The sequence below is a fragment of the Dipodomys spectabilis genome, unplaced genomic scaffold, assembly GCF_019054845.1.
Source record: "Dipodomys spectabilis isolate Male_0828 unplaced genomic scaffold, ASM1905484v1 ptg000157l, whole genome shotgun sequence".
NCBI classification, from domain to species: Eukaryota; Metazoa; Chordata; class Mammalia; order Rodentia; family Heteromyidae; genus Dipodomys; species Dipodomys spectabilis.
Genome location: NW_024870834.1, coordinates 14,618,067 through 14,637,894, shown reverse-complemented (window position 1 = coordinate 14,637,894; position 19,828 = coordinate 14,618,067). Strand labels below are relative to the sequence as shown.

Genomic DNA, 19,828 nt, shown 5'->3' with positions numbered 1-19,828 from the left:
ACATAAGCTTCCAAGTCAAGTTCCACCCCCAGAGTCAATTTTTAAACTCAAGTTAAAACACCTAGAAATAATGGGTATTATTAATGGAAGAAGAGTACCACCTCAACTGTAAAGTCATATTAATTATCATTTGACATGGAGAGGTAGGGAATGTTAAAGTGGTATAGACCCAGGAGTTTGGCATCATCTCAGAGAAATTAGTGGCTAGAAGGGAAGGTGCCCAATCAAAGGGAGATCTGTTGTAATGTATGCATACAGGCACAGTGGCTCAGGGACCTGCCTTAATTTATGAACTCGCTATAAAGGAAAATACATTTGGCAAGCAGAATTTTCTGCCTGCAGCTATACCACCCTGTGCTATGATCTTATTAGATCTCACAAACCTAAAGGAGTCTGGGCTGAGTCAGAACTTGGATAAAAACTGACTAGAACCACCTACAGCAGCGCATGTTAGAATTAGCATTTGCCTTACTCTATGAATGATATAGAGTACCAAGAGGGTATGCTGCATAAAAGCACACTATAACTTACCAAAAAAATATAGATATATATACACATATATCTTTTTTTTGGGGGGGGGACCCGGTCGTGGGGCCTGAATTGTGGGCCTGGGCGCTGTCCCTCAGCTCTTCAGCTCAAGGCTAGCGCTCTACCACTTGAGCCACAGCACCACTTCCGGCTTTTTTTCTTTTTGCTTATGTGGTGCTGAAGAATCGAACCCAGGGCCTCAGGCATGCAAGGCAAGTGCTCTACCACTGAGCCACCTTCCCAACCCCCACATATATCTTTTCTACAAAGGCAAATGGAGATTATTTTAGCGAGTGCTACAACAGATACACCAAGAAGAAGTAATATAATGGGGGAAAAGCCTCAGTGGTATATGTCATACATAGCTGGGCAGGTGACACACTGACTCTTAAGTAGTGTGGCAGATGATACAATTAATGGTGACAGCCCTTTGAGACTTGTAGTTGAGAAGGCTGCAGAGAAGCGGCAAGGAATTCCCGTAAGATACAATGAGCTGCCATTAAGGAGAAGTAAGAGATTTATTCTATGTTGCTTAGAGGGACTGACTGACTCCTAAGACTTTCCCGTATCAGTTAACTCAATGATAGAGGTACAAGTCAATGCTTTAGGGGATGCTTTTTGCTTTTGTCAGAGACTGGGATTCGAACTGCATATCTGATGTTTTATGCTCAGTGGCAGGTGCCCTACCACCTGGACCACATGGTATATCCAGTTCTTTAGCAATAATGTAGTGAAAAGAACTGAGTGTGTATAGCAGATGGTTAAGTATTCTTCCTCTTTGTACTTTACTTCTTTGTATTGAGATGTTATAGCTACTTCTGTAAAGATGGCATGCATATCTATTTTTCCATTTCTTGCATCTTGGCTGGCCACTTGAGTTGACTCAGGAAACAGGACACAGCAGAAGCAACTCTGTGCCAACCTGCATTGAGGCTTCAAGAGGCCTTTCACGTTTCTACTTTTCCACAAGGAACCCTGCATTACTCTATGAAAAGACCCAGGGCAACTTGCTAGATGGTAAAAGACACATGGTCCAGGAATCTTCCTACTCCTACCATGCTGAATGGTGTCCCTGCAGACGACTGGTAAATGCCCAGAAACACAACTGCCCAGTGCACTGAATCTGACTATAGATGACTCAGCCAGGAACCCAACAGAGTCCATACAAAATGCCCTGCTGAGCCCAGTGACAACCTCAAATCAGAGAAAGAATCATGAGCTTAAGAAGTGATGTGTGGACAGTTTGGTACCCAGAACTTGCTAACTGATACCAACCAGTTGCTAACTGATAAACCTATAAAATGTATTAAAAAGGGGGGCTGAGAAGGTAGCTCAGTGGTAGAGTGCTTGCCTTGCATGAAGGAGGCCCTGGAGTCGATTCCTCAGCACCACATAAGCAGAAAAAGGTGAAAATGGTGCTATGGTCAAGTGGTAGAACACTAGCGTTGAGCTGAGGGACAGTGCCCAGGCCCAGAGTTCAGGACCCACAACCGACAAAAAGGAAAAAAAAAGTATTAGAAAGCTATAGGAGTAATTAACATACTCAGGAAAAAAAAAAAAGGATTCTGACTCTAAAAAGAATAACAACTAGAGCAGGGTAGGCAGATATAGTAGCATGAACTAATGGACAATGTATTCTGAGCACCTCTAATCTTTACATCAGTCCACTCAAAATGATATTCTGAGAATAGCTAAATGAACCTAGCTTAGGTCTCTTGACTAGTTCTTGACTAGGACAAAATATGCAGTACATTTTGATAATCCTAACAGGACTGGATTAACAGAAAGAACAGTTTCCATATGCAAAATTCAACTCAGAGAACTGGAGACTTCAGAGTTGGAAAGAGTTTTCTGTTCTACACTGCTATATTTAATTCTACAATAAATACATGAAGATGTAAGGCTCAAAGGCTTCAAATGTTTGCCTGAGATTGTCTCAGTTATTATTAAAGCCGTATCTATAGGGTTTTGCTTTCCTATCTTCTTCTCTAACACAGCATGTTCTCACTTGTACGGCCAAGGACTTAAGTATACCTTTCTCCATACTGTTACTAATAAAAAATTATATACACATTAGCATTACTCTGATTTGTTTCAGGAGTTTTTTTGATGTCAACAGCCAGGGCTGTCTCTCTATCTTTGATACTTCAATGGCAAAATTGCCTTCTCCACCTACCTATCAAATGCATATTTGTTAGAGGCTTGGTTTAAATGCATACATTTGCAATGTTAAGAATGATTAATCTGTGCTGAGGAAATGTGGTCACTGAACACTGCTGGGAAGTGACTACTACAAACAGATACATGCCAAAAGGACACAGGTGAGCCCTCTAGAGAGTAGAAATAACATAATATTGTGACACTTGAGTACAATTAGAGCCCCTCATTATAATGAATAATCTTGTTTGTTCAACCCTCAGAACAAATGATTGGGGAGAAAAGGGCTGTAGAGCAGCTCTGCTCCTCTGTTGTTCCTGTTTCCCTTAGCATTCTCTGGTTTGTTGTTGAATATAAACAGCAATTCAACTGCCTCACAAAATGCTGTGGTCACATGTGCCCCTGTCAACATTAGCAAATAAAAGATTTCTTGGTGAAAACGACAGCGGCCCTGGTGTTTTACTTTGATTGGCTCCAAGTTTCAAATGATTGGTATTAACTCATTATGTAATATAGTCATTAGGGGAAGAAAGTTCCATAAAAAGATGGATGGACCTAGAACAAATCATGTTAGTAAGGTAAACAAAGCACAGAGACGGATGGCATATGTTTTCTCTCATATGTGGAAGTTAGATCTAAAATGCACAGGGACATGATAAATTATACAGGACTCAAGACATTCACATACAGTGAGACTGAAAGAGGATTCTCTTATGGGAAGAACACAGAGGTGTAATGCCCCTGTGCATTGATCATATAAAATAATATTTTATATTTATTATAATATATTTTATATTATATTTATATTATATTTTACATAATACTTATTATTATATTCCAAGAAATGGAAACAAAAGCTTTTTTCTTTTGTTGTTTTTCTTTTCTTTTTCTTTTTTTCTTTTTTGGTCATTTGTCCATTCATTTGTCTGTAGAAGGGTAAGGTGGGCACAGAAATAGAGAAACAAAAGGTGAACAAATGCAGCAGTGAGTCTTACTAAATACTATGCTGAAAATGAACTATACAACAACTTGTGGGAGGGAAAAACGGGGAGAGACTGAGATAAGGGGTAACATTGTCCAGAAAGAAATATATTCATCACCTGACTTATATAACTGTACCACCTGTACATCACCTTTACAATAACAATAAAAAATTTTTGTAAAAAAAGATGGGGATTGAAGAATCTAGCTGCTTTCTTTCACTCAGCTCTATTTTTCATTTCTCTGGCACAGATAGGGTATTATAATATGACCACAGTTTTTGCCAAGACTCTTGTGTACCACTTCCTTTGTAGTCTTTGCAACCAGTGATCTGGCTGTTTAAGGAGGCTAAATACTTTAAAAAAAATTCTGCGCTGATAACCAAGAAATCAGGTATCTTATTTCTTTATTCGTATTTAAAAGGTGAATTGACCAACACATCCATCTTGGTGTGCATGATCAACACACATCTAGTCACTTGACACTTCACAGGAATGTTGAGGATCCAGTTTAGAATTCACTATGCTTTTCCAGAACTTTTACTATAAAATATCTCATTCACATTATGTCAGGTTGACTGATAATGGACAAGAAAGCTATGGAAACAGGATGGAAATACAGCAACATATAGCACTGGACAGAGTAGGATTGGCAGCAGAACACAGTGAATTAATGATTCTGCTTTGCAAAGAAGCATTTAGCTTTAGGCTCCTTTAACTCAATTACTGTGTGTTTCTGTTCAGTATTAATCTATGTGTCCTGACATTTATTAAAAGCAATAGACAATGTAAATTGTCAAAAGAGATTAATATATTTTTTCTTTAAAATTATGCATTCCTCTTGTGGACCATAGTCATGGTATAAAGAAACCAAATAAAGCAGCACATTCAAGAGTCCATTAATGATGCATCTAGCTCCACAATTACATTCAAGGTATTACCTACACACCCCAGGCAATGGGGCAATGCTTTCCAGTTATTGGAATCATTGACATTTTAAGAACAGAAGGGAACAGAGAAATAATATAATCTCAGGTTTTTATCCTTCTGGAAGAAACAGAATTATACTTTTAAGTTAAATACACATAATCTAGTATACATTGTAAGTAATTAATTTTAAAGCAGAAAGGTGGCTGCTTATTGGGGAAGAGGTGTAGATCTCAGGAGCCAGCCTACCAAGCGTCTCTTCTGTGCTGAAGTTGACCCAACGGGATCGTGATACATCTATAAAGCTCAAAGTACACTGATGGAAAAAAAACCCCCACTGATGTATTCCAGCTTCCTCGCACCTTGAGATCCAGTGGCTCTGGCAGTATCCCACAGCTATGTAACAGGAATGCACTAAATATGATGTGGATCAAGCTCTACAACTTTTTGTCACAAAATGGAGACTGCCACTTTTACCTTTCAAGATTTGTACTGAAATTAAATCATACTCCCAGCTCAGCCATACATGCTAATACATTTTAAAATTCCTTCCTAAAGCACACAAACTTCACTAAAGCATTATGTAACTTCAATAATCTGTGAGAAGGCCAATAATTATTAGCAGTCTACATTAAATGCCTCCAATCATAAATGACATCACAAGATGTGGCTTTGATGGAAAGCAAATATTTGACACATTAGAGAAGGCAATGGTAACTTTAGTAAAGCATATTCAATATACAACATACAGACTAGATCACAAGATAAAGCAGCAATAAAACATTTCTTTTAAGGAACGACTGTTGAATAGTTGCTAAATTAAATATAACATTAGATAGATAAAGCTTCATCCTATTTCATTATACTAGTAAAGAGAAACTAAAAAAATAACCAAATATGTTTGGATTTACATTAATACAATAAGCCATTTGTATTATGTGTTCTGTATCCATGAATTCAACCAGCCATGGATGAAAAATTCATTTACAAAATACAGAAAAACATAAACATATACAGATATGTGTGTGAATGATTTATATATAAAACAAATACAGAATATACACATATATGTATACATTGAGTTCATTATTGTAAGTAATCTAGGAATGGATTAAAGTGCATACGTTATACACAAATACTATATTATTTTATATAATTAACTTGGTATCATTTAAGTTTTCCATTCAGTGGAAGTATTCTGGGCAAATTCCAGGAGCAAATGTATATGCAAAGTACTTTCAAAACAGTATCAGGCACATGAGAAGAATTGTTATTGTTATTTTTAAGACAAAACAATTTAAAATTGGAAAATGTGTGGGCAAATGCTCAGTTGTAATTTAAAATAAATATACAGAAGGGGACTCAGCAGTGTCTTTAGATTCTACTTATTATTGGGAGCCGCATTATTTCGAACTCTGACATTTATACTGCCACCCACTGGTACATATGTGAATATACACAGTGAGGGGAGTTGAGGGCTTTCTCATCAAGTCTTACCACAGGAAACACATAGGTTGAAATGAGGAACAACATTCAAAAATGATGGTTATCCCTGTGGTTTGTGTCAGACACTGAAACAACATACTGGTCCACAGATGGAGCTCAATTGGTCCAATAAATGAAAGGTTTATAGTCCACTGTCTGTCTTGGGTATGTAGTAAAACACCCAAATACAGGTACTCATGTTTTTATTTGAAGTGAATTCATTTCTGGTAAAATTTTCCATTTTGACAACCTTTAAGATTTAAACTTCATGCTCCAAAAGCATCTATAGTACAGAAAACAGGGTAATAGCCTTCCCCATTCTGCCTCATAGTTCTGGTACTGGGAAATACAGAATGAAGGTTCTAACCAAGCCAACTACTACATGTTTTTGTTGTTTCTATGAAGAAGGAGAGTAGATAAAGTACAATGTAATCATTACAAAAGGAATCACAGTTCTAAACTGGTCAAAGGGCTATCTAGACAAAAAGGACTATTTGATCAGGATATTTGATATGATCTTTGATCACTGTTACATTATTGTTAATTATTATTATCATTATTATTCTGTTAGTTTTCTGATATATCCACAATTGAACTAGACCCAGGTTCCTGGGTCTACTTTAGATTAAAATTAAATTTCAAGCCAGGTACCAGTGGCTCACACCTGTAATTCTACCTACTCAGGAAGCGAAGATGTGATCCTTACGTCTTAGAAAGTCTTTGACACTCTTATATCCAATTAACCACCAAATAGCTAAACATAGAGGTATAGGTCAAGTGGTGGAGTGCTAGCCTTGGGAAACAAGCTCAGGGACAGTGCCCAGGCTCTGAGTCCAAGCCCCGGGACTGGCATAGTTAAAAAAAAAAAAAAAACACCTAAATTTCAGCCTTTAAGGAAAAAAGTCAAGCTTTTTCAATTGTTATACTCTAAGGCTAAAACTAACCTCATACAATGTCAGCTGTTTAACAATTCACAAATAGACAACATGTATCTATGTGTTTATGTATCATACATTACATTGCCGATATTCCTGGCTTGAAGTAGATGCAAACTTCAAGTTATTTACAAATTAAAAAAAATGTTTCCTACCCAATTGTACATTGACGTTTAAATCTTCAGCTTTAAAATAAAAGAATGAAAATGTAGCACAGTGGTAGAATCTTTGTCTACCATTGCAAGGCTCTGGGTTTTGTCTCAGTATAACAAAGAAAATAAAATCTAATTTTTTTTAAAAAAAAACCTTTAAACTATTAAAAGATACCGAAAGAAATGTAAGTTTAGGAATACTATATTCAATTGTTCCACAACCCTATCCCCATTTCAAAGCCATTTTAGAGACCAGACATCCCAGTTCAGCGCATTTCAGAGTTTATATTTTAAAATACTCTTTCTCCGATGATTTAGTACAAAGATCTGAACATATGTTATCAACCAATGGTGACAGCCAGAAAAAAAGCACAGGACTTGAATGAAAATTTAGAAACTGTATTGGCATCTATCTCTCGATGAACAAACAAAATCTCTTCATTCATAAAGACTTAAAACACACTGAGTCATAACTTATGTCACAAAGTGACTTGAGAAATTAAAGTGGGATAAGGAAGAAATTGAGAATTGAATTTTTTAATCATGCTGTATTAAAATATTGAGATTACTCTGAATTATCACTGTGGGTCCAATGTAATTAAAAAGCAACACAAGAGAGACTCACAATTGTCATTGCTGCATTGAAAATATGGAAAGGGGGGACATAAGCCAAGGAATTAGTGAAGCCTCTAGAAGCTGGACAAGCAGAGAAAACAGATTCCTTGCAAGAGTCTACTAGAAGGACAGCGGCCCTGCAGATTTCCCACTAGGACTCTGACCTCCAGATCTGTAACACAAATTAGTACTGGCTTAGGCCACTAAATTTGTTGTAATTTATTATATCAGCAACAGGAAACTTATGTATCTCGCAGTTTCATTAATTAAGTGATGCACTCCAATAAAAACAAGAGGCATATACTTTCTGGCTACAATTACAGAAGTAAAAATAACTTCAATATGATATATAACATGCCAAAAAAGATGCACATAATTCAATAAACGCCTTTTGAAGAAACCTGTTACAAAGTCAAAAGAGTGAATGAAAATGAGGGCCTTAAGGACAAAATGTCAATGCACCATTTGTCATAATTTATGACCCCAGGATTGTTAGCTCTCTCACTAGGAATCACACACACCTATTTTCAGCTTCTCAAAAAGTTCTTAATTTGTTCCTTAAAATTATTACTAATACTATACCTACACTGTAGTATAATTATATAGGCAAAGGTATAAAATTTCATCATCCCTATAAAAGACACTGTGCTGATATTAACTTTTTAGGACACATACTGGTATGCAATACACAGCCTGGTATATGTATATCAAAGATATGTGCTGATATTAACATTTAAGGCCAAGCCAAGTGTGCAATACATCCATCTTACGAGGTTATTTTTTTAAATAATCAGATGTTTACAATTGGGTATCAGTTGCTCAGCTTGTAATCCTAGCTACTCAGGAAGCTGAGAGTAGAACATCATGGCTGGGTAAAAAAGCCCTTGAGACTCCATCTCTAATTAACCAAACCAAGGGTTGGACTAAAGACATGGCTCAAGAAGTAGAATACCAGCTGTCAGCAAGCAAGCCAAGCAAGAGTCTAAGGTCCTGTGTTCAAGCCATGGAACAATAAGACAAACAAAAAGATCCAAGAAACATATTAGTAACTGAGAAGCCATTTATTAGCAAGTGAAAGGAAAATATTAATTTAGCTTAACAATTTTTTCAGCTGAATTCACAAATTCAAGCAACTTTTAAAATTTCCCTTCACACAATGGGAAATAACAAAAAATTTAGAAATCTATTTCTCATGTAAAGAATAAAGTCAAGGTAAGTAAGAGGTAATGGAGAACAGAGTGACCAGCTATAGTACAGTTCAGCAAAAAACCGATACAGTAATAAAGCAAAGGAAAGAAACCTCACAAAATGTGTTATTCACTTTGAGATGATAAGCATATTTATCCACTGAACATTTCCAAATTTAGACAAAAGATATAAGCCTCTGGAATGAAGAAACAATGTGAATCCCAAACAATGAATTTAAGGAAAATTCTCATCCATGTATTTCTCAGTCAGAATATTTAAAATAAAAAAACAAAGAACATGTTTTGAAAGCAGCAAGAAAAAAACACAGCTTAGGGGGAACAACCTATTAGAATAACAGTAAAGTCCTCATTAGGAACCACAAAGGACATAAAGAAAAATTCCATGTTATGACTTAGCCTCTGGCACTACTAGGAGTTGGTAAAATCTTTACACAGTGATTCTAATTGAAGAAAATTAGGAGGAGGCATGTCTTAGAAGGAGACATTGGGACCTCAACCCCTTTTCACTCTGTCTTGCTTCTTAGATACCATGAGCTGAGTGGAATTCCTCTTCCATGCATTCTTTGCATAATAGTACTGCCTCAACACATGGACAGAGTAATGGGGATAAAACCATGGACTGAAATCTCTGAAAGATGAACCTTTTAAAGTTGACTTTCTCAGTATTTTATCATAGTGGTGGAAAGCTGTCTTATAGCTAACAGAGGATTATTTCAAGTAGAGATCTGAAGAATAATTACTTATTTTATAGATAGTAAAAAACCAGAAGGAATGTTTCTGATAACGCAAGAAGATACCACAGTGATGACAGTGGTTAGACAGATTGTTTATGAAGAGTGTAATAAAGAAACTGGACTTTTATTTCAGCATATTTCATTATTCTGCCTTGCTTCATGGAGAACAGAAAAGTGACTTCAAGACAGATTAGCCATTTCAAGAAGACTAGAAAGGAAAAAATATAGAATATTCTATAAAATTAAAAGATTTCCATAGTAAATGCTTGTACTTTTTATTATATTTGTGTATATGTGGTGTACAGTATAGAACCTTACATGTGCCAGGCAAGCATTCTACCACTGAGCCACAGGAAATTTTAAGAGACAGTAATTACAGGGATAAGTGGTGCAGGGGTAGGGGGTAGTATTCACTTGTACTTTGCTAGGTCCTGATCTGTACATTTCTACCCTGATGTCTGGAAAGCTAAGATGTCAATAGCTTGTTGGCATGGGCAACAAACACTTGACATCTGCTCCCTAAAACAAAAGGTAAGATGACACAAAATAGCATTACAAAACAATTATTCTGAAGTTATTACTGAAATTTACCTTATTATGTTTATATTATTCTCCTACATTTATTATGTTTATATTATTCTCCTACATTATGTTTATTCTCCTACATTATGTTTATTCTCCTACATTATGTTCTCCTTATTATGTTTATATTATTCTCCTACATTCTCCTTTGGGTCTTCCTAAAATGGTTGAAACTTGTTACTATAAAAGTAGCCATCTTCTAGCAAAAGTTTGAAGAAATTAGCAGAAATGAAACCTCACAATTAGAACAATACTAACAAAACTCATAGCTATACACGCAACAGTGTTCAAGTTCATGGGCAAGTTTCTACCAAGTTTATTCAAAGAAGATGAGATATACACAGTATGAAAACCTAGAATGGAACTCAGGAGATGTTGGTTCTTTTTCCTCTAGTATTGATTTATAAGATGAAAATTTTAATCTTTCTGGGCTACAATGATCATATAAATAAAATAAGATTTTATTAGATTATTTGCTAGATTATAGCGAAGATCTCTCTAGCACTACAAGTTTAAGCTCTATACTTAGGTAGATTGCTGCCTGGTAATTCAATGTTCTCTTGGTTGAGTGGCTCAATCTCTATGAGTAACAATTATTCAGAACTAATATGTATGACAATCATCTCTCCAAAACTTTTTAGAAACTCTAACAGATTCTTGGCTTAGTTTAAGTAATTATTCTCATTGTTAAGACTGTTTACAGATAATAAGCGCATGTGACAAATCATTCTCATTCATTTCTAATATCTACATGTTTTCTTTTGTATACCTAGGGTAAATATACTTTAGATAATTACAAATCTTCCTTTTTTGTTCCTCAAATCCTCACAATTATAGTAATTCTTCTATATCTTCTTACCTGGGTCCTTTAAAATTCTAATAAACAAATTAAGTCACTATCTCATCAGTAAGAATAGAAATAGTACACAATGTGTCTTCACAAGTGGGTTGTATAACATGAATATTTTCATTGTCAGATTGGTTTTGTTTCATGTCACTATCAAGGCTATAAAAGATTAAGACTGTCTTGAAGAGATAACTTTCCCTTAAACCATCATAGCACAGACCTTCCAATAGGTAGTTACAGATAGTAGATTCAGTTCCTGAAAGGGAAAATCTGGGATTTTAGTGGCTTTGGCCTCTTAACATGAATTAAAATTTAAAATGATTGTGCCTCATCTAAATAGAAGTGATTGAAAAAATATTTATCAGACAAAAGTAAAGAAAAACAAAGGTAAACCAAAATAGTCTTCCATTGTAAGATTATAGGATAAAAAGGGGGTTTCATGGAAAAATCTCACAGGTCATTGCTTCCTTTAATTAGTAGCCTTCATAAACATAAAAAAGCCTTAAGTAATTTTTAATACTGATTACAACTGCTTAGTTCATTAACAAATTGTCACACTAACACTGGCCACATTGTATTACCTACCTTTAAAGGTTTTTTTTTTTCATTTTCATAGATTTTAATTAACTTTTCCTTTCCCACTAGGACTGATCATTAAACAGCAAACAGAGGCATTTTGCCTTTCATATTTCTGAATCCAAAACATTTTGATTGAAAAGCAGATCCAGAAAAAGACAAAAAAAAAAAATGTAGATACCAAATTAGACAGGGAGGATCACTTGTAGATGCAGTCAAAGAAGCCAGGCTCTGGGCTCCACTGGCACTCTAAGTCAATCAATTTCATGTTACCACACTACTTCAGAAAGCTTCTTTAAAATTCCTCCTTCCATCAGCAGCTTCTCTTATTTGCATTAGCTGAGAACATATAATCATAGCTGACAGGCTACAGAGACTTTAGGCTTGGAAAACAGTGAAGGGAAAGGAAAATTTTCATTGTTCAGATTCCCTCAAGTAAAAAATGTTATCTTTGTTTGGGAAACAGAATGTACTAAACTCACAGTCTAATCACTAAGGTTTAGGCAAATCTACACAATTTCAACAGTTTGAAAAGGTTCTGCTCTCAATCCATCACCTCTTTTCCCAATAAGCTCCTAGAGAAATAATAGGCAGGGACAGAAGAACCTGGATTTTGAACGCCATGTAATTCGTAAGGGGGTAATTTGAAGAATCTGTACTCAGATTTTATCAAAGGTCATACCTTACCTCCAAAGATAAAATATCACACTCTTCACCACTGTTCCTGTACCCTTATCCTGCTTTCATGGTATGCGCTTGTGTGTAAAACACACTGATTAACAATGTCAAAAGCTGTATCTAGAGACAATTACATATAGCTTATTTTCAAAATAAATAGGTACTCTAAAAATGACTATATTAAGACTGAAGCTACATAATAAAAAGGACCAAAAGAACACAAAATTAGACAGAGGGAGGAAAGAGGTAGAGTGAGAAGCAAAAGCTAATGTAAAATAAATAAGAAGAATGTAAAATAAAATATAGGGTGAATTTCAAGAGAAAGACCTCTTTTCAGAAATTTTATAGGATCACCCTAAACTTTCTAGGGATGCGGTTATAAAGGGTTCATATGCTCCAAGTGGACAGGCTGCCTGTTTTGGTGTGGCCATAATAAATGCAGTTCTAAGAATTCTTTTAAAAATACTTTTTCAAAACTTGCTAGGAATTAGGACTAAGAACATAATGGTTTATAGAGCAGGTGCTAGATAGAAGCCTGGATAGAGGGCAAATTATTCCACAGGCCTGGCTTCTTTTCAGATAGTCTGAAGTAAAAGGCACTAGTATACCAACTACCATGTACACACACACACACACACACACACAAACACATACACACAGTTTCAACACTCGTACTTTTACAGATGATTTAACAACTCTTATTCCCATCTCCTAAAGCAAATCACACTTTCAAGTCACATATTTAGGTGTTAGGAAGTATTCTTCCTTCACTCACATAGGGCAAATCTCCTTGTAATCTCAGCTCCAGTCCTATAGGTTTGTCTGCTCTTCTAGGAACCTGCCATTACTGCCACCTTTGGGTATTTACCAAGACTGAATTTTGTGCTTAGAGCACACTTTCCCACAATTCTTCACTTCATTCAGGTTTCTGTTCAAATGTTAGTTACTACAGAAAGGATTTCTTTAGACATTATATACATGACCACAACACGTAACCCTACTCTGATTTTCTTCACAGAATTTCCTATCTATCTATCATCTATCTATCATCTATCTATCTATCTATCTATCTATCTATCTATCTATCTATCTATCTATTGTGAAAATACTGTACAGAGGGGTTACAATTACATGGGCAAGATAATGAGTACATTTCTTATCAAGCATTGTAGCCTCCTCCTTTGTTTCCCCTACCCATCCCTTCCCAACCTCCTCATGCCCCCCCACCCGATCTTCCCCCCCACTACCAAAGTTGTAAAGTTCATTTTTGGACATAACGACTTGTACATCTCATTGTTGCAATGGGTTCACCTGTATCCCTATTTAAACGATTTGTTTTTTCCCTTCCCCTCCACAAATTATACCAACATCAAATACAATGAAAGCAGGGGTTATACCGTGGGAGAGGGACATACAAAGCAACAAAGAAATCATCTTATGAATATGTTAGAAACAATCGCAAGAAAGAAAAAAACATTTGAATACATATCTTGGGGTTCATTTCACCGAACATCAACTTATCTGACCATTTCTGCTTATCTCAGACATATACTAGTTATTGCAAATAAGGGAAACCATGGGACCTATGTTTCTTTGGGCCTGGCTTACTTCACTTAATATAATTTTTTCCAAGTTTTTCCATTTCCTAACAAATGGGGCAATGTCATTCTTTCTGATGGAGACACAGAATTCTTAAAATGGGAACATTAGCTCTGTATTTGCTTGTCTATTCCTTCCACTAGAATATAAGCACCATGATGTCACTGATTTTATTTGCTTGGAGAACTGAGTATTGCAGACACGACACCAGTGTTAGGAACCTAGTAGTGTTCACTACATGCATATTGAATATATGACTCCAATTCTGCTCTTCCTACCAATGTACAATTAAACTTTATGCAACACTAATTAAGTTACATTTCATAGTCTCACCTCCCTTTAACACTGAAATACTATTTACAGTTCTTACATGTATCATGCTCTCAGAACTTTTAAGTTCAACTCTTTTTTTTTTTTAATTTAATTTAATTTTATTTGTGAACATACTGTACAGAGGAGTTACAGTTACATGGGCAGGATAATGCGTACATTTCTTACCAAGCATTGCAGCCTCCTCCTTTGTTTACCCTTCACATCCCTTCCCAGCCTCCCCCCTCCCTCCCTAATCCCAATCCTTCTCCTTCCCCCCCCTCCCCACCCCCCCCCCCCCCACCCCCCCGTACCAACGTTGTAAAGCTCGTTTTGGACATGACAACTTGTACTTCTCATTGTTGCAACAGGTCCACCTGTATCCTTAAACGACTGGTTTTTCCCCATCTCCTCCACAAGTTATACTGACATCAAATATAGTGAAAGCAGGGGTTATACTGTGGGGGAGGGACATACAAAGCAACAAAGAGATAATCTTATAAATGTGTTAGAAACACATGCATGAAAGAAAAAAACATTAAAATACACATCTAAGGGTTCATTTTCCTGACATCACATTATCTGACCTTTTCCGCTTGACTCATACATATACTAGATATTACAAATAAGGGAAACCATGGGACCTACGTTTCTTTGGGCCTGGCTTACTTCACTTAATATAATTTTTTCCAAGTTTTTCCATTTCCTAACAAATGGGGCAATGTCATTCTTTCTGATGGAGGCATAGAATTCCATTGTGTATATATACCACATTTTCTTGATCCATTCATCTACTGAGGGGCATCTGGGTTGGTTCCATATCTTAGCTATGGTAAATAATGCTGCAATAAACATAGTTGTGCTGGTAGCTTTAGTGAGGTCTTGTTTGTAAACATTTGGGTAAATGCCCAAAAGTGGGATTGCTGGGTCATAGGGGAGCTCTTTGTGAAGTCTTTTGAGGAAGCTCCATACTGCTTTCCAAAGTGGTTGAACAAGTTTACATTCCCACCAACAATGAAGTAAGGTTCCTTTCTGTCCACATCCCCTCCAGCATCTGTTGTTGTTAGAGTTCTTGATTTTTGCTGTTCTAACTGGAGTGAGGTGATATCTCAATGTTGTTTTGATTTGCATTTCTTTTATGGCTAGGGATGTTGAACATTTCTTCATGTGTCTATTGGCCATCCTTCTTTCTTCTTCAGAGAAGTTTCTCTTTAAGTCTTTCGCCCACTTATTTATTGGGCAGTTGTTTCTTTGAGGATTTGTTGTTGGGGGGTTTAATTTTTTGAGTTCCAAGTATATTTTAGATATGAGACCCTTGTCCGTTGTATGGCTAGTAAAGATCTTCTCCCAATCCGTGGGCTTTCTATTGATCTTGCTAGCTATGTCATTTGCCCTGCAGAAGCTCTGCAACTTTATGCAATCCCATTTGTCCAACCTTTCTTTGATTTGTTGTGTTTCCGGGTCTCTATTCAGAAAATTTCGGCCTGAGCCAAGGAGACCTACGGTTTCTCCTATTCCATCCTGTAATGTTTTCAGAGTGTCTGCTTTGAGTTCAAGGTCTTTGATCCATTTGGAGTTGATTCTGGTGCAGGGTGATATATAAGGATCTAGCTTAAGTTTTCTACATGTAGTTAACCAATTTTGCCAGCACCATTTACTGAAGAGGTTGTCTTTCTTCCATTCTATTGTTTTAGCTCCCTTATCGAAGATTAGATGGCTATAGGTCTGTAGGTTCATTTCTGGGTTTTCAATTCTGTTCCATTGGTCCTGAGGTCTGTTCTTATGCCAATACCAAGCTGTTTTGATTACTATGGCTTTATAGTAGAGTTTGAAGTTTGGTGTTGATATTCCTCCAGCAGTGTTCTTTCCGTTGAGGAGCGTTTTTGCTTAAGTTCAACTCTTGTTTGTTCTAAGTGCCCTACCTATGTTCGCCCTGGTGTTATGGTTTGAATGCATATGTCTCTCCAAAAGTCTCAATGTCTCTCAAAAAACCTCAGCCCCAGTGTGGTAGTATTAGGAGGTGGGGCTTTTAAGGAAACACTTCCCGATTGGATTAGCAACATTACAAAAGATTTGGAGGAGAACAGCTAGGTCCCTTTTGCCCATCTCTTTGTTAGGTGGAGACAAAGAAGTACTCACCATCCAGGAAAGCAGCATTCCAGACACCTCACATTATCCAGAACCAGAGGAGGAAGTTTCTTGGTCTTAAACTTCCCAGACTCCAACTGGGGCAAACAATGAGTTTACCCTGTTAATAAGTTACACAATCTAAGGACTTTTTGGCATCCTGAATGGACCGAGGCATCTGGCTACCTTCAAAATCTAGTAAAGCTTGTCAATTGAGGAATCAATATAATTAATAACTGCTCTCCCAGTTGGTATCCTATGCCTTGATTTCAGTACAGTACTTCCACAATATTTCAAAAAAATAATAAAAGGTTCCTTTTATATTTGGTTCCCCTAATGCCATTACTTGAGGGTTCTTGGTTATGCAATACAAGGCCTGGCAGCTATTAAATATTTACAGAGTGTGGACTATATAAAAGTATATTATATTTTAAAAACCATAGGGTTTTCTTGAGATTTAAGAGATTTTAAAGTATGACTTGAGATTGTTGGAGGTCTTTTTTGAAATTTTTACATTTTGGTATTGATTTACAACAGATTATATAAATCAAGTATTTGTTGTATGTCATTTCAAATATGACAGATATTTTGAACTCGATAAAGCATGTGGATAAGTAAATATTATATAATTGGGAAGGGCTAAGACTTGTCTATACACTGAGCCTGGAACCGGAACTGCTTTATTCCTATTAAAACCAACACATGAAATAACAGATCTTGAACTTTACAGAATAAGTAATAGGAATGCCGTGCTATGAAGATATAAATTTAGAAATTCCATTATGATGAACTTCCACTGCTCAATCCTCTCTCATCAGCCCATTTTCCCACATGACGATGGATTCTCACTTTACCTCATCAGGACTCCCTTGGGCCAGGAACACATTCTAGATATAATTATGGGAGCAGTCTGTGGCAGTGGAAAACCAAAGTTAACGCAACCACATGGAAATAAAAACCAGGTCATTGGTGTCATTACCAGTATACTCTAACCTCAATGTAAACAACAAGCAAAAATAACAGAACACTCCATCTTTTGGAGAATTCAGTTCCTTTGGAAAAAAAAAATCAATAACATGGAAACACCTGGTGTGAAAATTTTGAACTAAAGGGGGATACAAGAAATAGCTTCTTTCCTTTTATTTTCTTAAAGGTGATACATGTATGTGACATACAAACCAAGGGGGAAAAAAAGGTACAGTAATGAGTTCAAAGTAAGCTTCTTTCCTGCAGACTCAAATACTGTCTGCCCATCTACAGAGGTCCTCAAAAGTCAGTTTGAAAACTTTAAAAAAAATTCAAAAGAAAGGTCAGTCTTTATTATCAGCAATTTTTGTTGTATTTGGATGGGACTGGGGTTTGAACTCAAGAGTTAGGCAGGTATATTGCTGTTAAAGCCATGCCTCCAGACCTCTATGATCACTTTCTAAATTCAGTTTCCAGCTTAGTATACTTGAAAATATGTGTGTGGGCGTATGCTATATGTGTGTATGTGTACAATCAATTCTTTTAAAAAACAAAAATTTATTTAGATTTCATTTTGTTGCTAAGAAGACAGTATAAAGTATATCTTTGTATTTGTTTAGTAAGCCTGAGACTGTGAATTTAAACCCCAATAACACCAGAATAAGAACAAAACAACAACTGCTAGTTGACTTAAAACTAATCACAGAATTACCAATTTTTTCCTAATTATTTGTAATGAAAGTGTATTGGGAAATATGTTCTATATGTGTCTGAATACACATGTGGGAATACTATTGTTTTGTAACCAATTTGGTTACTTACTTTTACCATTGATTTAATATTGCATTTTCTGATAACTGAGAAGACATTTAAGCAACCAGCAATGTATCATGTAGTATGTGACAGCCTATAAATGTAGTATTACTATCACTAGAAACTATAATTAATGGGGTATTCTGGTCAATTTTGAATCTTAAGTATTTATAATATAAGGATAATACATCTACTTTAACAAGCAAGTGAAAAGTATAAGTATGATATTCATACACACACACACACACACACACACACACACACACACACACAGGGAAACAAATATTTTAACAATCTATTCCTAGAAAAAGTGTGAATCAATATACAAAAATACAAAAAACATTGTGAAAACTCTATCAGATTGATGAAACCACATATTCTGACTTAACAATTCTAGTTCTGGGAATTTATTCCACTGACAGACTTATTTGTACAAATAACTTCTTTATGTGGTTAGTCACTGCCTGTTACGGTAAATCCTGAAAACATCTTAAATGCAAATTAGTAGGGAAGCTTGTTAAATAAATTACACTATGTTTATATAATGGAGTTTCTACACATTTGTTAAAAAGAACACGTAAATTTATTATACACAGATAGAGAAAAATCTCCATGAAATGGTAAACAAAAAGCAAATGTTGAACAAATTTTGTGGAGTATGGCACAGACCACATTAAAAATGAACAGGAAAAGAATGCACAGTCTTATTTCAGATACATGCACGTAATTCCTAGACACATACATATGAAAATAGTATGGACGTGTGTGGAAAAAGAATAGACAGGAGAGATTTTTCAAAAAATTCTCTAAAATAGTTCGTTAGTTTTAAATTTTTGAGTGGTAAGATGTGTATGTTTGGAACTTATCATGTTCTGAAAACTAAGATAAAGAGTTTTTACTTTTATTATTCAATTCAGCCTCCTTAAACAAGAATAAAAAGAAGTTGTTGAGAATCTCAAATAGCCATGATTTATTGGGGGGGAAAATAGTTGATAGTATCATCGAGTACCAACTACAGAGTAGTAAATTAACATTTTTACCTAAGATAAAATGTTAGTTTACAATCAGAAATAAGACTATTTACACATTATATAGTATGGCCAAGTAAATCAGCAGTGCTATCTAGAAAATTTTTCTTAAATATGCAGATCATTTAATTTAAGAAAATGCCAGAGCACCCTAAATTATGGTTCTTTTAAAGTAATATCTTAATACAAAATTACAGCTTCATCAAGTATTCATCAAAAGATCACTAAATATTATACAAAAGAACATTAAATACTATAACTGTGAGAAAAAAACTAGTAAATACTGTTCTTCGATATGAAAATAATTGTTATTAACATAGTAACAGTATAATAGTGAAGCATAATAACAACTATAATATTACTATGTAGTACAAGTTATAAAATCACAATTTGCCTGTTTACTAGACTGAAATGATGATACAGTTTTTGTCAAATGTTCTTGATATATCTCAGAGTTCTTTTATTGTTTCTACTGAAAATATGTTAAATTCATTTCAGAGATCTTAAAATGATATAGTAAAGGGGACAGAAGGGTAAAAATATAGGTATGCATATTCATACTATACAAGTGAAAAAATGAAG

General features: G+C 35.5%; 1 protein-coding gene across 2 annotated transcripts in view; it reads right to left on the bottom strand.

Moving 5' to 3' along the window:
• The window catches only part of Cep128 (centrosomal protein 128), a 303,824-nt gene that overhangs the window by 58,379 nt on the left and 225,617 nt on the right, over nucleotides 1-19,828 (bottom strand). The gene's annotated exons all lie outside the window — the stretch shown is intronic.